Genomic DNA, 23888 nt, shown 5'->3' on the forward strand with positions numbered 1-23888 from the left:
GTAAAGCATTGCTGAACATTCATGGGTGATTCTTTCTGGGTCCTAAGTTTTTACTTCTCTTGAGTAAATACCCAAGAGGGAATGACTAGATCAAATAGTAGGTGTATGTTTAACTTAAAAAAAAAAAAAAGCAAAACTGCTAAACTATTTTCTGAAGTGGTTGCACCATCTCAGTTCCTACCAGTGGTCTATGAAAATTCCAGTTGCTGTACATCTTCAGCAACACTTGATAAGGGTAGTCATTTTAATTGTAGCCATTCTAACAGGAGTCCCGTGGTATGTCAAATACACATTTGGCATTTATAAAGGACTCCTCCATATAAGCAAACAGAAATTGCAACTTAAGAGAAAAATGGGTGAATATGAAGGTGGCAAATGATATATATAGAATGACCAATAAATATATGAAAAGATGCTTATCTTTATTAGTATTCAGGGCAAAACAAAAGAAAACCACCAGGAGCGTTTTCAAATGGGAAGTAATTTTTTAAATCTAACGTTTTAAATTGTTAACAAAGATGTAGAGAAATAGAGTGTGGCACAAAGTTCTGGCCTTAGTTAGGATTCATGGTCACCATTCTTCCAACTGGGACTTTAGTACTCACTATTCTTGATTCACCTCTATTTTTTCATACTCCAGATTTCCCCTACTTATGCCTGAACTCAAATATGTATTTAAAGAGAATCTTGTTGTAATTTATTAAGCCTCTCCTGCTCTGTTTAGCAAGGTTTGTTAGAATATCTTGACTGCCGTATTGCCAAATGCATAGTTCATGTAATATATAAGAAACCACTAGCTAATCCTGTATATTTTTAATATAGATATATTTTCAAAAAGTGTACATCAACTTCAAGGTAATGTTTTTCTAGGAAGTGGGAAATGGCGTTAGGGAGGGGTGGAAACCATGTTTCAAATGTATTTATAATGTTTTACTTTTTAAAAACTAAAGTTAAATATGACAAAATGTTATAGTTTGATAAAACTGGATAATGAGTATATGCGTGGTTGCTATTTTCTCTTCCTGTCTCTAGGTTTGATATATTTCATTAAAATGGCATAATAGTGAAATAGGTTTCAAATAGAAATTGCTGATGTGAAAAACCTATGATAGCCAGCATCTCTTTGCTTTCATGATAAAAGAAAGGAATTGTAATATTTTAAACAGTTATATAATCTATTTAACACAAATACAGGGAGATGGGTTGTGCTGTTCAGGCCATTTTACAGGCAGGGTAAGGTAGAAGGGATTCTGGTATTTTAAGGAGATAGTGTTCTGTCTTTACAGAAAGATTCAGGCTCATCTGAATTTTTCTGTTGTCAAACTATGGAGAGAATTTTTTTAGCACCCTCCTTATTTATGTCATCCTACACATTTCTATGATCAAATGATTTGCTGTTGGTGCCACAGGCAAGGTGCCTCCTCCTGAACCCAGCCCGTGCTCCTGGAAGGCTCCTGGTGAGGCACATGCATACTGACACCTAGAGGAGTAGTGGGAATTAGCCTTGGGAAGGGATAAGCAAGGGGAGGGGCAGACGAATGGGGTGAAAAATGACAAAGTAGGTGACACAAGTACTCGTGGAGAGCAAGCATGATGCAGCACAGTCTAAGGAAAGAAGGAAAGAAGAGGCAAGGGAAAGAAAAATGATTGACAGCAGACTCTTTTTTTTTTTTTTTTTTTTGAGACAGAGTCTCGCTCTGTCGCCCAGGCTGGAGTGCAGTGGCCAGATCTCAGCTCACTGCAAGCTCCGCCTCCCAGGTTTACGCCATTCTCCTGCCTCAGCCTCCCGAGTAGCTGGGACTACAGGCGCCCGCCACCATGCCCGGCTAGTTTTTTGTATTTTTTTAGTAGAAACGGGGTTTCACGGTGTTAGCCAGGATGGTCTCGATCTCCTGACCTCGTGATCCGCCCGTCTCGGCCTCCCAAAGTGCTGGGATTACAGGCTTGAGCCACCGCGCCCGGCCGACAGCAGACTCTTAATGACCATGGAGAAACGGTAGTGTAGAATCAGAAAATTTAAAATGAAGCTCTTGTTCATCCCCTTACTCTGAAGTCCTGAACGGATCACGTAGCATTTCAGATCTCAGTTTTCTAACTTTTAAAAGTTGCGATGATACTTACTTCACTTGAGAATAAAACAAGATAAGTGGAAAATATTAAGTAGAAAATATTAAATAAATGTGTAAATATGAACAAAGGGAAGGAGGAGGGAAGGGAAGGAAAGTTAAGACAAGACAGTAAAAGCAGGGAGCACATGAGGAAAGAGTAATACGATCAAAGAACAACGGTCGTGGTTGATTTGCCTTTATCATATCTAAGGAAGCAAGAAGGAGCAGTGTACCACCAGACTGTGGCACCACAGCCTTATTGGTGCTGATGGTGGCTTTCATATCTGCACCAGCAGATATTTTTAAAAAATAAGCCATGTACTGGCCTCTGTATAGATTATGTAATCTTTCCAAGGTGTTTCAGGATATATATCTCTCTGAAAATATGGTCCTAGACTTTCCTTTGTATTATTTTTTATATTCATATTTGCGTAGCTTTCAAAACCAGATGGCAGGTTTCCTTATAAAAAACCATTTCTGCAGTATATAACTTTTCTGACTGTGATGCCCATCCTGACATGGTGGACACGATCCTGGCCAAGAATTAAGAATCTTAAATTTGGGCCGGGCGTGGTGGCTCATGCCTGTAATCCCAGCACTTTGGGAGGCTGAGGCGGGCGGATCACTAGCTCAGGAGATCGAGACCATCCTGGCTAACATGGTGAAACCTCATCTCTACTAAAAATACAAAAAATTAGCCAGGCATGGTGGCGGGCACCTGTAGTCCCAGCTACTCCAGAACCTGAGGCCGGAGAATCACTTGAACCTGGGAGGCGGAGGTTGCAGTGAGTTGAGATTGCGCCACTGCACTCCAGCCTGGATGACAGAGCGAGACTCCGTCTCCAAAAAAGAAAAAATAAAGAATCTTAAATTTTAGAATAGCAGTGAAGTTGTAGCTTCTTTCATTTAGGCATATGTTTGCTTTATTGTTTTAAAAATATTGTCAGTCTAGACTTTTGGTAGTCAGCTTTTATTACATATCGATGTTGCTATTTTATAAATGTTCAAATTTTTTGTCTGTAAGACTGAGTTGGCAGAATCATGGAATGGAATTAAAGTTTAAAAATTCACCTGCTTGGAGAATACACGTTGGTTCCCATACACTAGAATCTATCTGGGAAGAAAGCCTTTTCTTTTTCTTCTTTCCTTTGAGCCATGGTCATTGTTAACCCCATCTACACAGTGGCCAGGCGTCCTGAGACTGCTGAAAGGCACCTCATTCACATACCCTTGCCATGCCCTGGTGTATTTCTTCTGGGTGTGTTGCCATGAGCTGTTCTTGTAGAGGTGTGTGAGCTTGTCCCCGACCGTGTTTGGCGTGTTTGTGATGTCCGCTGTATTGCCTCTCGGAGGAGATGTGAAGTGGGAAGGTGACTGGATCCCGGGCCCATCTGATGAACTAGAAGGGTGAGTGGGTCTATATCACAGAACACAGACAGTGCTGTGTGCTTCCTTCGTGCTCACACTGAATGTTAACAACTGTTTCAGGATTCTCAGCTGTTTCTTCTGAAATCTAAAGAAAAGTGCTTTGTTCGTTTTTGTGTGTGTGTTTTTTTTTTTTTTGAGACGGAGTCTGTCATCCAAGCTGAAGTGCAATGTCGTGATCTCAGTTCACTGCAACCTCCACCTCCTGGGTTCAAGCGATTCTCAAGCTTCAGCCTCCTGTGTAGCTGGGATTATAGGTGTGCACCACCACACCTGGCTACTTTTTTGTATGTTGTATTTTTAGTAGAGATGGGTTTTCACCATGTTGGCCAGGCTGGTCTTGAACTACTGACTTCAGGTGATTCACCCACTTCGGACACCCAAAGTGCTGGGATTACAGGTGTGAGTCACCGTGCCTGGCCACCTTGTTCTATTTCAGGCATTTCAGAAGCACTATTTAGTTATGGGTTTTGGGTTCTTGCTGTTGGTTTGTTTATTAAGTAATTTTGCTAGCTTCTGAAAAACATCTTGGTAAACCTATCTAGTTGCCATCAACCCAGATTAAATTTAGATTAATAATAGCAATAATAATGATGATAATGGTAACAATAGAGATAATAGTAGCAGTGTGAAACCCTGTGCTAAGCATGTTGACAAGGATTTTTTTTCTTTTGACCTGCATCTATGATACGGGTGTTACAATCTCCGTCTTTCAGATGACGGAACGTAGACACAGAGAAATAAAGTGCCACGTAAAAATCACAGGGCTGGTAAGTATTTGAGGCAGTTGGAGCCCCCAGTCTGACTTCTACGGCCATACCAGAAGTTAGCTTTTTGATAAGATACAAAGAAATCTTATTAGTAATATTTCAGAGACTGTGCGGCCTACAAAAGCCACGATGTCATCCCCCCAAAACAACAAAACAAAACAAAAATCCCCTCAGGGCCAGGTGCAATGGCTCACGCCTGTAGTCCCAGCTACTTAGGAGGCTGAGGCAGGAGGATTGCTTAAGCCCAGGAGTCCAAGGCTGCAGGGAGACATGATCATGCTACTGTACTCCAACCTGGGCAATAGACTGAGATCCTGTCTCCTTTAAAACGAAAAAAAAAATGACCTCTCTCTAGGTGCTGCCTCTGACTCTTTCCTTTACTTTCTCTCCCCATTCTGTGCCTCCTGGTAGCTAGCTTGTGGTAAAGCCTCCATTTACTACATCATATCCAGTTACACTCTGGGTAGCAAAGACCATTTAAAAACTTAAGGTTCACTCTTTCTACAGTTAGTGATGAATGGGAACTGCCTCTACAGGCCTCAGAAATATTCAGCAACTCTTTTTATATTTGTGTTTATGGTCTAGGCTTTTCACCTTTTGTTATTATTATTATTGGATTCCTTTGTTCTTGAAAAGCAAAATTAAAAATTGGAACACACTATTTCCTTGTGGCAGTGTGTTATTACAGCTGCTTTAGTTTCAGACTTTTTTCCTGTCCAAATGTGGTTTATTATTTTCTGCTAACATTTCAATTGTACCAGCATCCTAAGGCTATTATAAGAGAGGTTATCATTTTAGAATTAGAAAGAAAGAAATAAAATAACCCTTTAGACTATTTTTATGCTTGTGGATTTTGTTGTCATTTTTAATATTTCTCAAGTGTTTTCTGTATATTTTGTACTGTGCTTGGTAGATCATTTCTTTCAGAGTAACTAAGGTGGGGATTTAGGATTTCTAACTTTTAAATTTCTCTTTCTGTCCTTGAGTTTACAGCCTTTCTTTGACACAGTTTCTTTGCTAAACATTGGCATTTCCCTTTCTAAAGGATTGGCCTCGTAGCACGGTTTAGACTAATGAGTGTGAAGGAGAGATGGATTGGGACCCTCTGTTTTTGACAAGATATGTCGCCATAGGGGAGTCATGTCTTGTCTTTGCTTGTTGAAAGACCTGTGGTGGTCATTGAAGTGCACCTCCCAGCATCCCCTCCAAGGGTCCAGGCTGATGGAATTGCAGATCGCCTCCAGCTGTCAGCTTCTTGGGGAACTGCCTTAGCTTCAGGGAGCCTCCTTGCCCAAAGACATGCCCTTCCCAGGGCAGCCCACATCCGAAGACTGAATGCGGCAAGAATACAAAGGCCCTCCATGGGCCATTCTAATGGGCTGTCTGCTCCAGACCTCTGGCAAGGTAAAGGCTTCACTGGCCTGTTTGTAGTTTGTTGACTTCTCCTTCTGCCCAGTTTGCTGCCACTGTCTTCCATCCACAGGTGTTGATTCCCTTCAGATAACTTGCTTGCCAGCCCAACCTGCATAGGGACCTATATACGGTCCCATCCAGCAGAAACATTCTAGGACCCTGTGTTGTGAGTGATGTCCTGGTCAGGAGTGAAATCACTTGATCATGGTAATAAGGAATCATGTCTTCCATATCTTTTCATATTTTTTATCCGTGAGGCTCTGTTAGTATAAATGAAGTGAAAGGGGTTGGGAGTAAGAATTAGGTTTATAATTAATTGTTAGTGCTACAGTCTTCCTAAATGGAATCACATCAAAAATTTTAAGTGTGTATCACTTTAATAATTTTTAAATCAGCTCTTTTGGGCTGGCTGGTGTTGCCTGGCTTGGGGAGTGTTATCCTTCTGAGAGTACCCCTTGACAGTGAAGTAGCCACGGCAGTTGTTGCATTCAAGCCATTTTGACTTGTCTGTACTCGCCTCACCATAGCTTAGATGTAGTCTAGAGCAGGTTGCTCTTTCCGATAAAAACGGGCCAACACCTTCAACCTCTGAGACTTGGGATCATTAACTATGAAAAGTGAAATGCCTCGCTTTAAGCCAGTGGAGGGACTCAGTGGAAATAAGACATCACCCTAGGAATCAGGTGGAGAGAGGCCTAAGACCCACTTTTCCTTAGATGTCTAGTGAATGGGGAAAATGTATACTAGGGTTGATCTTTCGGGGCTAAGGAATTGGTACAAGGGAACCTCTTCAGAGAAAGGTTGAGATAGCAATGATTGAGCTGAACTATGATACTTTTAAGGAGCCCAGAAATCTTCCTGATTCTATGGCAGTTGGGCAGAGGATAACAGAAAGGTTCACTAATCTAGGGAAATAATAAATTGAAATTGTTTGGGGTTTTATGTTAATTAAAATAAAATTATTGGATCTTAAGATACAGAGAAAAAGGCACTGAAAATTTTAGGGCTACTGTAATGAAAACCATCAGTGTGCCTGGAACTACACCCATTGCAAACTATTTTTACTGCTACTAATAACTGTCAGGTGGTTGGTACACAGGTGACCTAGAAACCATTAAGATTTAGGGGGAGAGGGAAGATTCTCTTTCTACTCTTTAGGTTCATAGAAAGCTCAATTTCCTGATTGATTTCAGCCACTTCTCTTCTGGCCTCTCCTAGCTCTACTGAGGAATTGATCATCAGTATAAAGTTAGTTATCGGAACTCTGTTATCAACCACTTTAACTCCTTCACTCCTTTGACTTGCACTGGATACTCCATGAAGCCTAGCCTTGAATCGGTGCCCAAATCTCTTTGTGCTTCCCGCTCCTGTAGCGGCTCAGATTTGCCACCTTAGCCAAGTCAAGGTTGGTGGCTCTCTTCTTTCTTATTTTTGGTCAGCTCACTGTACAAATTCCTTTTTTCTGTTATTCTACACCATTTTTTCAGTCTCTGTTTTTCTAGTCTTTGTCAGAGTAAAAGCTGTATTTTACTGAGAAAATCTAGGTGACTGGGTGTGGATTTTGTGCTTAGCTGGACTGCTGATTACCAGCCCATCAGTTTCTCTAGAATTTTGTTTCATCAGCTTTAAATATATTCTAAACTATGTTATCTCATGATAAAACAAACAGCTACCATTATTTGACTATCCATCTTTCTCTGGAAACTTACTGTCCTTTCAGCTACAGTTTATGAAATATACCTTCCCATTACTGCCCAACACAGGCAGTGGTGGTTAGTTCATTCTAACGGTTTCTGTTGAGGTCACAATTGATTTCCAAATTATAAAATTCAGTAGATTGGGGAAAACACTTATCATGCTGAATCTTTCTGCTTACTCTTTTATTTATTGAATTATAATGGACTTCCAATAAGCTAAAGTGTACCATTTAATAACTTTTGACATAATTATACACACACTAAACCATCACCACAATCAAGATATACTTATCACCCCAAAACGTTTCCTTCTGCTCCTTCACTGTCCCTCTACCACCTCTTCTGCCCACTCTCCCTACCCACCAGGCCTAGGTAAGTAGTGATCTGCTTTCTGTTACTGTAGGTTGGTTAGCATTTTCTAGATTTATATTCAGTGAAATCCTATTGTATGTATTCTCTCTGGCTTCTTTCATGCAGCATAATTACTTTGAGATTCATGCATTTTGTAGCACGTTATCAATACTTAATTCCTTTTTGTTACTAAGTAGGGGGTTACATGGTATTGATATTCTACAATATGTTTATTCATCCACCTCTTGTTGGCTATTTGGGTTGTTTCCAGGTTTTGGCTATTACAAATGAAGCTTCTAGAAATATTTGTGGACAAGTCTTTATATGGCCATAGCTTTTATTTTTCTTGAGTAAATAGCTACAAATGGAATATCTGCATGGTAGGTCTATGACTGTTTTTTTTGCTTTTTTGAGACAGAGGCTTGCTGTGTCGCCCAGACTGGAGTGCAGCAGCACGATCTCGGCTCACTGCAACCTCCGCCTCCTGGGTTCAAGCAATTCTCTGCCTCAGCCCCACAAGCAGCTGAGATTACAGGCACCCGCCAGCACGCCTAGGTAATTTTTTTTGTATTTTTAGTAGAGATGGGGTTTCACCAACTTGGTCAGGCTGGTCTGGATCTCCTGACCTCATGATCCACCTGCCGCGGCCTCCCAAAGTGCTGGGATTACAGGCGTGAGCCACCGCACCCGGCCATGACTAACTTTTAAAGAAACTGTCAAATTATTCAACTGATTGTACCATGTTACATTTCTGCTAGCAGTGCCTAGGAGTGGAAGTTGCTCCTCATCTTTGTTGGCACTTATTACAGTCATTGTAATTTTAGCCATTCTGATAGGAATGTAGTAGTATCTGATTATGATTTTAATTTGTCTTTTCTTTTCTTTTCTTTCCTTTTCTTTTCTTGTTTTGAGACAGAGTCTTGCTCTCTCGCCAAGGCTGGAGTGCAGTGGTGCGATCTCAGCTCACTGCAGCCTCCACCTCCTGGGTTCAAGCAGTTCTCTCCCACCTCAGCCTCCCAAGTAGCTGGGATTACAGGTGCATGCCACCACGCCTGGGTAATTTTTGCATTTTTGGTAAAGACAGGGTTTCACCGTGTTAGCCAGGCTGGCCTACAACTCCTGACCTCAGGTGATTCACCCACCTCAGCCTCTCAAAGTGTTGGGATTACAGGCATGAGCCACCACTCCCTGCCTAATTTGTATTTTCTTAGTCGATAATGATGCTGAATATTATGTACTTATTTGCATTCATATAACTATTTGGCAAAGTATTCAAATATTTTGCCCGTTTGTTTTCTTTCTGTCCTTTTTTTTTTTTTTTTGGTCTTGCTCTTTTGCCCAGGCTGAAGTGAAGTGGCATGATCTTAGCTCACTGCATCCTTGACCTCCCTGGTCAAGTGATCCTCTCACTTAAGCCTCCCAAGTAGCTGGGATTACAGGCACTCATCACAATGCCAGCTAATTTTGTTTATGTTTTGTAGAGATAGGGTCTCACTATATTGTCCAGGCTGGCCTTGAACTCTTGGGCTCAAGCAGTCTGCCCACATTGGCCTCCCAAAGTGCTAGGATTAGAGGTATGAGCTACTGCACCTGACCCTATTAATCTTTTTATTGATTTTTGAAACTTCGTGAATTTTGGGTATGATTCTTTTGTGGGATGTGGGATTTGCAATATTTACACTCAGCCTTTTGTTAGTGTTGTCCCTCGAAGAGCAGAAGTTCCTTAACTTTGATGAAACCCAATCAACCAATTTTTTTCTCTTATGGATTATGCTTTTGATATTGTTTCTCAGACATCTTTCCTAACCCAAGGTCACAAAGATTTTTCTACTATGTTTTCTTGTAGAAGTTTTATAGTTTCAGTTTTATATTTAGATTTATGATTCCTTTGAAGAATTTTATGGATGATCTGAGGTACAGGTTGAAATTTTGTTTTGCATATTGATATCCAGTTGTTCCAGCATCATTTGTTGAAATGACCTTTCCTTCTGCACTGCAAAGTCTTTGTACCATTGTCTGGAATCAATTAACCATTTATGTCTGGGGCTATTTCTGGACTCTATTCTGTTCCATGCATCTATTATTTGTCTATCTTGACCCAATACTTCACTGTCTTTATCACAGTAGCTTTATAATAAGTCTTGAAATCGGTTGAATTCTTGTAGCTTTGTTCTTTTTTCAAAGTGATTTTAATTAGATTGTTTGCATTTGATGTTATTGTTGATGTAGTTGGATTTAAATGATCATTTTGCTATTTGTTTTCTATGAGTAACATTTTGTTTCTTTGTTCTCTTACTTTGTTTGGATTAATTGTGTTTTTTATTACTCCATTTTATTTCCCTTGTCTTATGAGCTGTAACTTTTTGTTTTGTTATTGTAGCAGTTGCTTTAGGGTTTACAGTTATTGCAGTCTCACTTTGAGTGTTGTTACCCCACTCCTGTGTAGGGTAAGAACAGCAGACTTCCCTTTTTCCCATCTTGGTCTTTGTGCCGTCACATATTTTAATTCTTATGTATGCTATCAACTCCTAAATAGGTTATGATTATTTTTGCTTTGAGTAGTTGATCAGCTTTTAAAGAGATTTACATAATAAGAAAAGCCTTTATATCTGTTAGGTCCTTACCATCTTCAGTGTTCTTCATCTGGGTTCCCAACCGATTTTTCCTTCTGCACAACCGAAGGCCTGCTTCTGCTTGTGATGAATTCTTTTGCATTTGTATGTCCGAGAAAGCCTTCATCTTGCCTTTATTTTTGAGATATTTTCACTGGAAAGGAATTCTAGATCAATAGTTTTTTTACTTTTATGTATTTATTTTTGAGATTGAGTCTTGCTCTGTCACTCAGGCTGGAGTACAATGGCGTGATCATGGCCCACTGCAGCCCCCAAGTTCTGGGCTCAAAGGATCCTCTTACTTCAGCCTCCTGAAGAGCTGGGACTACAGGTGTGCACCACCACACCCTGCTAACTTTTAAAATTAAAAAAAAAAAAAAAATTATAGAGAGATGGGATCTCACCATGTTGTCCAGGATGGTCTTGAACTTCTGGCCTCAAGTGATTCTCCTTCCTCTGCCTCCCAGAGTGCTTGGATTACAGGTGTGAGCCACTGTGCCCCCGCCCTTTTCATGTTTTAGAGATGTTATTCCTATCTCTTCTCACTTGCACTGTTTCCTGTGAGAAATCTGCTCTCAACTTTGCTTTTGTCTTTGTTTTTCTGTACATAATGTGTCTCTTCTCTCTGACTGGTTTTGCAATGCTTTCATTGTCACTGATTTTCGACAGTTTGGTTATGATGTACATAGTTAAAGTTTTCTTCAGATTTCTTATGTTTGGAATTGGTTGAGCTTCTTGGATTTATGTTTTTCATGAAATCTTGGAAATTTTGGTCAATTATTTCTTCAGATATTTTCTGTCACTCTCCTCCTTTAGGTACTCCACTTGCATGTGTATGTGGGCACTTAAAACTTTTCCACCACTGGTGCTCTGTTCATTTTTCTTTCAGTGATTTTTTTTCTTCTATATTGCATTTTGGATAATTAATATTGCTTTATCTTCAAATTTACTGATATTTCTTCTACAGTGTCTAATTTTCTGCTAACTCCATCCTGTGTATTTTTCATTTCATTCATTTGCTTCAGTTTGGATATTTTTAATATCATCCCTGTTTCAACTTAAAATGTTTAGTCTTTCCTCTAGCTTTTTGAACATAGCTAATATTATTATAATACATATTTTAACTCATTTTTTTCCTACTAATTCTGACATCTGTCATTCCTTGGTGAATTGCTTTTGATTTTTCTGTTCTTTATGTATTTTGTTTATATTTTGCGTGCCTGGTAATTTACTGTAGGATATTGCCAAACATCGTTAATTTTACCTTCTGATGCATTGGATATTTTTTACCTTCCTAATATCCACGAGCTTTGTTCTGGGATTACTTAGAAACACTTTGATCCTTTTAGGTCTTCTTTTTAAGCCTTATTAGGCAGGACCAGTATAGAGTTTAGTCTGGGGATAGTTTTGCCCAATACCTATGCCAGACCTATCTTAGCTCTGTAATTGATAACCCGTGAATTATGAGGCTTTTCCACTTGGCTGTTGAGAACTGACACTGTTCCTGGTCCTGTGTGAGCTCCATCTTTATTCCCTCTAATCCTTTTGAGAATTTGTTCCCCGACCGCAGGTAGATTTTTCAACACACAGGATCAGTGTTCAGTTGAATACTGAAGGGATTCCTCTGCAGATCTCCAGAGTTCTCTGCACAGCTCTCTTCTCTCCTTTACTCTGCCCTGAGAATTCTAGCTATCCTGACTTGTCCAGACTCCCGGCTCTGTCTCCTCAAATCAAAGAGACTGTTGGGCTCTCCTGTGCTCTCCTTCCTTCCTGGAGCACTGTTAGGTCTCGCCCCTCTGGGGGGTCTGTGTCCTTGGTCACCTGGTGTCCCATGTTTTGAGTGGTGTTATTTTATATATTTGTCTGTTTTTTATTTTATTTTATTTTTTAGTTTTTCATATGGAGGGGTAAAACTGGTTTCTTATTCTGTCCTGTCCAGATGTGGAAGTTTCTCTTTTTCATTTGAATTGTTTGGCTACTCCTTCTGGACCTTCCTTCCTGCCATTTTTATTACATCTCATTCCCCTCTTCGCCTTCATTCTATTCTTACATCTCTCTCATCACTTACTCTCTGTGCCTTTTTTGGTCTTTTCTGATGCAGCTTAATGTTTGTGACAGGAACTCTTTGAAAGGGTGGCTGGTGTTTTCCTTCTCAGAGAAGAATTTGACTGGGAGATGGATACAGTCCTGAAGATGCATTTTTAGATCTGGTTTACAAAACCAAAATTTTTATGAATTTTATTTTCTAGAACACATCAGTGAGTTATGCTTTCATGTATCTCTTAGGATATCTAAAACACACTTATTTTAAAGTTTCAGATTGTTTCATAAAAATAATCTTATCTGAGGTAAGTTCATGTTTGATTATTTGTTTTGCTGGCTGTATTACTTAGCATTAGATTTATCCATGTGTTTTAGAATTTTGGGTTGCAGGGTCATATTCAGAGGAAGGTTTTTTTTGTTCTTTACCCTTTCTCTGTTTTCTTTCTTCCTATCCTTCTCCCCCTATCCCCCGTCTCTTGCTTTTCACCCTATAAGTGGTTTTGCAGATGATTCCACCCAATTCTCTAGGCTTGAAATCCAGAATGAGATTTCCTAGGGATCCATCAGATGTCTAGCACCCATACAACGAGGGGATGGAGCTGATTCTATGCCCAAGACTTGGATCCCTAATCTTACAGCTCCTTAGGGCTACAGCCCCATGCTGTATTTGGGTGACAGTATTTGACTTCCTTCTGGCACCATCATGGAGCTTATCCCATCCCAGCCTCTGACTTGAAGCTTTTTGCCTCCCTCCTGCCACAAGCCCGCAGTGTGCCATCCTGCAGGAGGCAGGCTCCTGGTTCTTCTTGGTTGTGGACTCCAAGCCCAGCAGGCTCACTTTATCCTCTCTTCCTGTTTTGTTTCTGGCCTGTGGAGGTTTACATTTTGTATGAGTCTGTTTTCACACTGCTGGTAAAGACATACCTGAGACTGGAAAGAAAAATAGGTTTAATAGAGTTACAGTTCCACCTGGCTGGTGAGGCCTTACAATCATGGCGGAAGGTGACAGACACATCTCACATGGCGGCAGAAAAGAAAGGAGAGCTTGTGCAGGGAAACTCCCATTTTTAAAACCATCATATCTCGTGAGACTTATTCACTATAACAAGAACAGCATGGGAGAGACCCATCCCCATGATTCAGTTACCTCCCCCTGGGCCCCTCCCACAATGCGTGGGAATTCAAGATGAGATTTGGGTGGGGACACAGCCAAGCGGTATCATTCCATCCCTGTCCCCTCCCAAATCTCATGTCCTCACATTTCAAAACCAGTCATGCCTTCTCAACAGTCCCCCAAAGTCTTAACTCATTTCAGCGTTAACTCAAAAGTTCACAGTCTCAAATCTCATCTGAGACAGGGCTATGACCCTGTAAAATCAAAAGCAAGTTAGTTACTTCTTAGACACAATGGGAGTACTGACATTGGATAAATACAGCCTTTCCAAATGGGAGAAGTTGGCCAAAACAAAGGGGCTACAGGCCCCATGCAAGTGTGAAATCCAGTGGGACAGTCAAATCTTAAAGCTCCAAAATGATCTCCTTTGACTCCATGTCTCACATACAGGTCAGGCCGATGCAAGACTCTGTTCCCATGGTTTTGGGCAGCTCTGCTCCTGTGGCTTTGCAGGGTACAGCCTCCTTCGTAGCTGCTTCTGTGGGCTGGCGTTGAGTGTCTGCGGCTTTTCCAGGTGCCTGGTGCAAGCTGTTGTGGATCTACCATTCTGGGGTCTAGAGGACAGCGTCCCTCTTCTCACAGCTTCACTAACTGGTGCCCCAGTAGGGACTCTGTGTGGGGGCACCTACCCCATGTTTCCCTTCTGCACTGCCCTAGCGGAGGTTCTCCATGAGGACCCTGCCCCTACAGCAAACTTCTGCCTGGGCATCCAGGCATTTCCATGCATCTTCTGAAATCTTGGTGGAGGTTCCCAAACCTCAATTCTTGACTTCTGTGTACTCGCAGGCTCAACACCACATGGAAGCTGCTAAGGTTTGAGGCCTGCACCCTCTAAAGTCACAGCCCGAGCTCTGCGTTGACCCCAGTAATGACTGGGACTCAGGGCACCAAGTCTCTAGGCACACAGCATGGGGATCCTGGGCCTGGCCCATGAAACCACTTTTTGCTACTAGGCCTCCAGGCCTGTGATGAGAAGAGCTGCCACAAATACCTCTGACATGTCCCAGAGACATTTTCCTCATTGTCTTGGGGATTAACATTCTGCTGCCAGCTTGAATTTCTTCTCAGAAAATGAGATTTTCTTTTCTATCGCATTGTCAGGCTATAGATTTTCCAAATTTTTATGCTCTGCTTTCCTTATAAAGCCAAATGCCTTTAACAGCACCCAAGTCACCTCTTGAATGCTTTGCTGCTTAGATATTTCTTCTGCCAGATAACCTAAATCATGTCTCCCAAGTTCAAAGTTCCACAAATCTCTAGAACAGAGGCAAAATGCCGCCAGTCCCTTTACTGAAACATAACAAGAGTTACCTTTGCTCCAGTTGCCAACAAGTTCCTCATCTCCATCTGAGACCACCTCAGCCTGGACTTCATTGTCCATATCACTATCAGCTTTTGGTCAAAGCCATTCAACAAGTCTCTAGGGAATTTCAAACTTTCCCACATTTTTCTGTTTTCTTCTCAGCCCTCCAAACTATTCCAACCTCTTCCTTTTACAGTTTCAAAGTCACTTCCACATTTTTGGATGTGTTTTTAGCAGTGCCCCACTCTGCTGGCACCAATTTACTATATTAGTTTGTTTTCACACTGCTGATAAAAACATACCTGAGACTGGGAGGAAAACTAGCCTTAATGGACTTACGGTTTCACATGGCTGGGGAGGCCTCACAATCATGGTGGAAGGTGAAAGGCATATCTCACATGGTGGCAGATAAAAGAAGAGAGCTTGTGCAGGCAAATTCCTGTTTTTAAACCCATCAGATCTCATGAGACTTATTCACTATCACGAGAACAACATGGGAAAACCTGCCCCCATGATTCAGTTACCTCCCACTGGGTCCCTCCCACAACACGTGGGAATTCAAGATGAAATTTGGGTGGGGACACAGCCAAACCATATCGCCTTTTATCTTTCAACTTAGACTCTGCTGATTTGGTTCTCTCTCTCTTTCTCTCTCTCTCTCTCTCTCTCTCTCTTTTTAAATCATAAATGTCACTGTTGTGTGTTAGGAGAACAAGGACACAGACCGTGCCTTCTTGGTCTCATGAGTGTGCTTTGTGTTGGAAGCTGAGTTAATGTGGTGTTGCACTGTCTGCTCCAGTGGAGGGCAGCATGGGGCTGTGCTGTCCCACACACCTGGTTCTGATCCTGGCATTTACTGTCTACTGTAAACCGAGATTAGATATGTAAGCTGTCGCAGTCACATTTCCCTCATCTGCAAAGTGGGAATGAAAGTAATGACTGTGCAGCGTATATGCCAGCCTCACATCAGCATAAGCATGAAGTGAGAGGAGGCATGGGAAATGTTTAGCACAGTGCCCAGCACATAGTAAATGAACAGTAAATGTCAGTTACTCAGGAACACAATTTAGAAATGTTTATTGTTTCATATTTTATTAAAAAGTGAGATATTTCAGATTATGAGCTGAATTTCATGACATTCAGTGAAAAAAAAAATACCCACTGAGTGTTTATGAGGTGCCAGGTACTGTGTTAGGTTTTTTACACACTTTTCCATGCTGAATGGTCACAGAAACTCTGTGAGATATTCTTATTTTTGACAAAATTGAAGCAGCGCGAGGTTAAGTAACTGGCCTGAAGTCACTCAGCTGCAAGTGATAAAGCTGGGATTTGCGTCTAGATCTGTGTTGGCTCTTAGATCCGGGCTGCCCCCCAACCGACCAGCTTTATGGAGGCTGGTGTGTGAGCCTTCTGTCTACAGTGCCTCTCTGTGTAGCCTGCAGGGATCTGAAGATGGTTTCCTTCGAGAATGGGTTGATGAGAGGATCAAAGACCAAAGGGCTGTGCTGTGGCTTTCCCTGAGGCTGGGATGCTATCGAACTGTCCCCTCTGCTGCTTGATACAGAGCAGGGGAGTGATCACTTAACCTAGTGCCTCTGAACCCATACCCAGATTTCAGAATGAGGGGCCCATTAACTGGTGCCATACTCCATTTCTCATTTCCTTGTGAGGTAGAGAAACGATCATATCATCTTACGATCCAAGCCCTAGTCAGAAGGATCCCTGTGTAGAGGAGTCCCAGGGAAACGGTGTGGAACTACACTTTCACACGCTGGTCTTTCTGCCAAGCAGAAGAATAATAGCTGTGGGACCGGTTACGCCATTGCCAATGGTGGAGGAAATCGCCTGCCTGTTATTTTTCCCCTGTTGCTTTGTGTATGTCTTAGCAGGAGTCGTTGTGACTGAAACAGTGTTAATATCTTCTGCTGTGTGCTTGGGAGGTCCCACACTGGAGGATTTTATTACCCTCTCTGAGAGGGAAGAGGTAGTATTTACCATTAACTTTGTAGTAGGAATGGTTTTATTCCACTTGGCACTCTGCAGCGCTGGACTCCAGGGTACACGGTTGTGTGGACACATAGGATATATATGGCAGTCTTAAAGAGTCACAGTGGTGGCACTGCCAGGTTTGTAAGGCCCTAGGTAGAGATGAAGTGTAAGTCATGACTGACTTCATGCTGCGTGTGAGGTGGGCTTTGGAAACAGAATCAGTGTTTGTATTCCCCCATGGATGCTTCAGGCTTTAAAAGTGCCTCCTCTTCCTATGATTGCCAGCCATGTTTACTGAGTCCAGAAGACACTCTTTTCTTCTTTTAGGGGAGAGACGAGATGCAAACAGCAAGGGTGAGGAAGGCAGCCCTGGGAATCTTGTCTGTGGGTGCTCAACTGTTGCTTTATCTAAGTGGGAGCTGCGTAAGAGGTTTGAGCTGGTGTTCTTTTATCAGCAAAGCCCTGGATCTTTGTCTGGGACCTACACTCTCATTGTATTCTTCTACCAGTTAGTTCTATGGCCTTCGCCCCTGAGCTAATGTTAGTGCAAAATATTATGCAACACCTATCGAGGGCGTTTTGGCAGCATTTATTAACATCATAAAAACATTTACTCTTCATCTCAACAGGGTATTTAGTCACAGCATTGCTTTCAGTAGCAAAATACTGAATATACTCCAAGTGTATGTCAGTAAGACTTCTTATGTGAATGTGGGCCACACACAGGAATCTTTGGCAGGAGTAAGAAAAGGACTGAGAGCGTGCTCTATGCATTCATACGGAGAGGCCTTCAGACACATCATCCAGTGAAAAAAGTGTGGTGCCACATAACGTGTGCACTATGCTGCTTGTTATGTGAGAAAGGAGGGAAAATAGAAACAGATATTTGTATTGGCTTACATCTGGCAGTAAAATGGAAACCTGAGAGTTTACTGTAAGGGTCCAGGAGATTGGGCTAAGATGGGAAAGGGAAATAAGTGAGACTTCTTCGTCATACCCTATTACATAATGAGATGGATTCTGTTATAGTATTTTGATTTTGAACCTTGTGAACGTATTACCTATTCAAAACAATGTATAAAAGAATGCTGTTAGAACACTGTTGAAACATCAGGAAAACATGGACTCTATCGAAAGGTTATGGGTCTTCAACAGAAGCAGAAGAGATGGAATCATCAGGTGTCTTTGACGGTGGCGGCGGTGCGATTTCCCTTGGTTAGATTGTGGTTATCGAAGATGATCCCAGCTTTTTAAGAATTTATTTCCAACCAGAGAGTCCCCTCCTTCCTTTTTCTTTCCACATTCCTTTCCTTCCTTGGATACACACTGCATAGCTGTTCAGAAAGTGTGAGTAGCAACTCTTATATCAGACCACTATATTCTACTATTTTTTTTTGTGTCAACTGAGGGAAAATCTATTTTAAAAATAATGCCAAACACCAGTGATTAATTGCATATTTGTTTAGTTAATTTAAAAAAATTATTTGCTTTCATGAAGGGTACCCCTGGTATGGTGTAGAAAAATCACTGGTATATGCTCTAGTTTGGGCCAGGGATCTTTCAAAATTTAAATTCTGCCACCCGTGGAAGGCAGTTCTGATAGCAAAGTCCCACCTTTAAATATAAATGGTATGGGAAACAGCAGAAGAATCTCTTTAATGAGTCAATAAATCAGGGAAATGGAATGTGATGTTTATTCAGAATGAGATCCATAAGAAAGGTGGGATGAGATGGAATGACATCTACTTAAATGTTTACAGTATGTCAGAGTGCTCAGCCCCTTCAGGGATTGGTGGGAAGAGACCAAACACACACACACACACACCTGCGCGTGTCCCTGGTTGGTCTTGCCAAAGGTACCCCATCCCTGTGGCAGGTTGTGTCCTGCCAGAGTTGAGAAAGGCTTAGAATTCTTGCTATACCTCTTCCATTTGGGCTCATGTCACTGTCCTGAAGGAATTTCTACTTAATTCTGAAGTCCCACTTGAGGGATTGCTTCTTGACTTTGGGCTGTCCTCCTTCTTGAACAAACTCAGCATCCTCATTCAGAGGAGAAATTCGAGTCAGTGTCCAGATCTCCAAAGAGGATCGCTGCCTCTTGAGAAAACCTGGGCTCCCACAGGGTCTTCTCTTGGAACCACTGGGTGGTCTCCCTGGGTGAGACAGCAGTCATTCTCCCAGTGTGGAGAAGAGGCGGGTGGGGCTCAAAGAGGATAAGTCAGCTTCCCACGGCTTCACAGGGAAAAAGGTAGAAGGCTGAGACTTCAACCCAGGTGTGTTTTTTCCGAAAGTGTGCTTTCTTTTATGTGGCTCTAGGCTGAAGATGGAGAGGTATAATTTTTGACAATTGCTGTCTCTGAGAGTTCTGAAGCCATTAAAAAAGCTCTGAGCTTCATCTGTGTGGTTTAGGAAATTATTAAGTTCCCCTCCCCCCTCATAAAAGAAAGAAGGAAATAGAAAAAAAAAGCTTAGCATTATTTTCCACTAGATATATAGTTCATATATGCACTTAATTATAGCCCCAATAATGCATAATGAATCCATATGATTTGGACATGCTTACTAAAAATTCTCCTCTATTAATATATAACTCAAAACACATAATTTTTAGTAAATATTCTGACTTCTAATACTTGACATGTGAAATAAGTCATACTCAACATAGTTTTGAGCTAGTTATTTGGCTTTTGATTGTATCTTTTAATACAAGAAGCATGTCAAGATGCTTTTTCAGCTAGATATAATAATACCTACAGTAATTTTGAGATCATAGGGTGAAAAACAAGAAGAAAGTGTATTTTGGGGGTTATATCAAAGTATTCAAGAAATAATTTCACTACCAATGATTTTTTTAAAAAAATCACTGTTAACGTATCAATGTAACAATTAATTAATTAATTAATTTGAAACTGAGCCTTACCCTGTTGCCCAGGCTGGAGTGCAGTGGCTCAATCTTGGCTCACTGCAACCTCCACCTCCCAGGTTCAAGCAATTTTCATGCCTCAGCCTCCCGAGTAGCTGGTACTACAGGCATGTGCCACCACACCTGGGTAATTTTTGCATTTTTAGTAGAGATGGTGTTTCACCATGTTGGCAAGGCTGATCTCGAACGCCTGATCTTAAGTAATCTGTCCGCCTCAGCCTCCCAAAGTACTGGGATTACAGGTATGAGCCACTGTGGCCAGCCTCAATGTAACAAATTTAAATTGTTAAAATGTGTAAGAGAATATGGTATATTGGGAAAAAGTTCACATTAATATAATTTACTTTCAAATAATTACTATTTATGTTTGAAGTAGAGACATAGTCTACTCAAAAATAGTGCTTTGCAAATTTTGGCCTTTTTTATTTTTAGTTGACACACAATTGTACATATTTATGGGGTATAGAATGACATTTTAATACATGTATACAATGTGTGATGATCAAATTAAGGAAATTGGCATATCCATCATGATATTCTCTTCAATAAATGATGCTGGGCAAGTCCTATCTTCCTCACCATATACAAATCCAACTCAAAATTATTTAAAGACTTAAATGTAAGACCTGAAACCATAAAACTACTAGAAGAAAACATGGATGAATTGCTTCAGGACATTGGTCTAGGCAAAGGTTTTATGGATAAGACTTCAAAAGCACAGATTTTGACTTTTGTCTATTTATGGGAAAGAGGCAAATCGTAAGAACTGAAGAAGTCCTTAAAGTAGTAGAACAAAGGAAATGAATGGTGTCTCGATTTGGCGTTCTTTGTGGGGTCGTCTAGATTTTAAAAGGAAACTGAGCAGAGGATCTGAGGGGGTAAAAAGGATTAAAAACTTTCTGATCTCATTAGACACAACTTTTACCAGTCTGTGTTTTCCGTTTTCGTTTCTATGGTATTATCAATAGGTTCTGCTCCATTAAACCATTAGTGTTGATCATCTCAGTGGATTCTGAAAAACATTGGCTAACTTCCCTGCTTTTCTTGCTTTGCGATGTGTAGTTTTCACTGTGGAGCAGTTACTTTTGTTGTTGTCAAAAAAGATCCCTGCAGGATGATTGAGGAGGAAGAAACTGAGGACTGTGGTGGCTGAGATCTTAAACCGAGAAAAGAGTGGGGGTTGATAAAACATATTTTATCTTAATAATTTGTTCAACATTACAGAAGTTTTCCATGCAAAGCTATAATTGTTTTTTCTTATTATAGAAGCGGTAAAAGTCCTTCAGTGAAGGAAGGTTCCTGGAGAAGGAAAGAGCCATCACATCACTTCTCAATTCTATCCTTGAGTTGTGCTGACGCCATCAGCACCAGCAGCTCTAGTGGGTGTGTGTAAACAGGGAGGGACCTGTCTCTGTGGAGACCCGACTTCCCATGAGACCATATGCAGTAGACATTTAGTTAGGGTTTAATAAATGTTGATTATGGAATAACTTTAATCAACAGTTGTAATTGTTTTGAGTCTTATTAATGTCTTGAAATGACTTCCTCTTGGACTGGGGGAACCTAAGATACTACAGTTGTGAGAGATGAAGTTGTACAACTGAACTCTTCCGTGTTTATTTAGCCTATCCAAAATGATTTTTTTTTTAACAGAACCTAAGGGCATACCGAGAAAGTAAACTTGTGTAGAACTTACTTTACCGCTATGTTCCAAGCATTTAGGTAATGTTTAATTACATACAATTAATTACGTTTAATTATATGAAATCATGATGTTAACCCTGAGTCCTGTTCCTACTTTTGGTAAAATTCAGGCCAAATATCAAAAGCCAGGTACACAAACTATATCCTTCCAAACTGTTCTCATAAAATGTTTTTTGCTTACCTGCCAAGAGTTATAAAAAAAGAAAGATAAAAATTATTTTGTCTATCAGCCCTTCTGCACTCAGCTTACATGTCCCAAGGCGTCACACGTTTCTGTTTGTTATCAGGATTGTCTCTGGTGCTTTTTACAAAAATATTGATAGGGAATTGTTGGTCCTAAAGATGGGCAAGGATACAGGTGTATAAATCCCTTCTCAGAATACAATCCCAAATAAGCAGTGGCTCTGCATATCCGAGCTTCCACACAGAAAAGTCGACTACTCTGGGGGACCTGGGGACATTTTTCCAATGGCCTGCGACAAGGCCAGCTTTTTTTTTCCCAGTTAGAAAAGGTGTTGATGCGATCGCAGCAATAAAAAGGAATGAACTGTTGATAGGTGCAACAACACAGGTGAATCTTAAAATAACCATGGTGAAAGAAGCCAGAAAAAAAGGAGTACATTCTGTATGATTTCATTTTTATAACATTCTAGGAAATGCAAACTCATGTATAGTGACAGAAGAAATCAGTGGTTGCCTGCGGATGTCGGGGGTCGGGAGAAGGGTAGGGCAGTGGGCGCGAGGTAGGTCTACAAAGGGGCATGAGAAAACTGGGAGGTGATGGCTGCGTTCATTATCTTGATTGTGGTGGCAGTATCATGGGTGCATACATATGTCAACATTTGTAACATTGTACATTTATATCTGTGCTCTTTAATGTTTGTCTGTTATACCACAGAGAAAATCAGAAGGGGAAATATTGTATTACTGTTGTAAACAGAAATCCGTTGGCACTTGTCATAGACAGCAGGTAAGAAGGAAAATACATGCAATTAAAACAAAGAAAAATCTGCCTTCTACTGTGGAATCTGGGGCATAGGAAGGCCCCCTGTATTTGATAATTACACTCTTATCTAATGTTTGACTCTCAAAATATCTTTGTTGATGGGCAGGCAATTATGTTTTAACTGTCAAGAGCTGGGTTTTGGGTCCGAGTGCCGTGGCTCACGCCTGTAATTCCAGCACTTTGGGAGTTTGAGTCAGGAGGATTGCTTGAGGCCAGAAATTCAAGACCGGCCTGGTCAACACAGCGAGACCTCATCTCTAAAGTAAAAAAGTTAGAGAAATTATCTAGGCATGATGACGCATACTTGTAGTCCCAGCTACTCAGAGGCTGAGCCAAGAGGATTGCTTGAGCCCAGGAGTTTGCAGTTACAATGAACTATGATTGTGGTGCCACTGCACTCCAGCGTGGGTGACAGCATGACAGCCTATCAAACAAAACAAAGCAAAATAAAAAAACAGCAAGAGCAGGGGTTTTGGAGTTGGGCAGAGCAGACGTGGGTTTGGCACAGTGGCCCAGTCATCTGCTAGCAGTGGGACTTGGGGCAAAACAGTTGCCTTTTTTTTTTTTTTTTTTTCCTGAATCTATGAAATGGGTTGGTAGAAGCATAGTAAGTCCTCAATAGATGGAAGCCATTTTTGTCACTATTTTTATTTGCTTCACATTGTGATTTACACAAGATTTTTAAAATGTAGGTAGTTTGGGGTGAGAACATACAGTATTCTGAATTCACGAGGGGGCATGTCCGTATTACCATGGAGAATCGAGTACTTTAGCAGAGCGTTGCCTAAAAAAAGAAGAGGTCAGCACAGGAAGGGAAAGGAGCACAGGCACAGGAACCTAGGATTTGTCAAAATACCCACTTTTTTCTGTGTTCTTCTCAGGGGGCATCGAGTTCCTAGGTGACCCTCTGATACGGTTTCACTGCTTTTGGTGACCTCTGCTCTTTGCAGGCTTTAATTGTTTTGAATTCATTAGTCTTTTCCCTTGTTATATAATAAGACCATTGCTTAAATTACAGCACTTTTTCTCAAAAGTGCTGTATTTATGTTTGCTTATTTAGAAATTCATTCTGGCGTTTAGCATATGTACTTTTTATCATTCATCTGTAGGAAAAATGTTGGACTTTTAAAACGTTTTGCTTAAAATTGACTGATAGATTTGGTTTAATCTGACTTTTCATTAGCTTTATAAACTTAAAAATAATATATATATCTATATATACTTACGGAAGTAAAAGTTGATCAGTTTATCTTAATTGGTCATATTGTTGATATATAAGTTTGGAGGAATATATGGTAAAAATATACTTTCTTTAACTCTGAAGTAATGTCATTTTCATGTATAGAAACTAACAGAATTACTCGCTTTCC

The 23888-nt window shown here is 40.8% G+C and overlaps 1 protein-coding gene across 3 annotated transcripts in view; it reads left to right on the top strand.

Moving 5' to 3' along the window:
- FARS2 (phenylalanyl-tRNA synthetase 2, mitochondrial) overlaps positions 1-23888 on the top strand; it is a 511397-nt gene that overhangs the window by 153390 nt on the left and 334119 nt on the right. The window lies entirely within an intron of this gene.

The sequence above is a fragment of the Chlorocebus sabaeus genome, chromosome 17, assembly GCF_047675955.1.
Source record: "Chlorocebus sabaeus isolate Y175 chromosome 17, mChlSab1.0.hap1, whole genome shotgun sequence".
In the NCBI taxonomy this organism is placed as follows: Eukaryota; Metazoa; Chordata; class Mammalia; order Primates; family Cercopithecidae; genus Chlorocebus; species Chlorocebus sabaeus.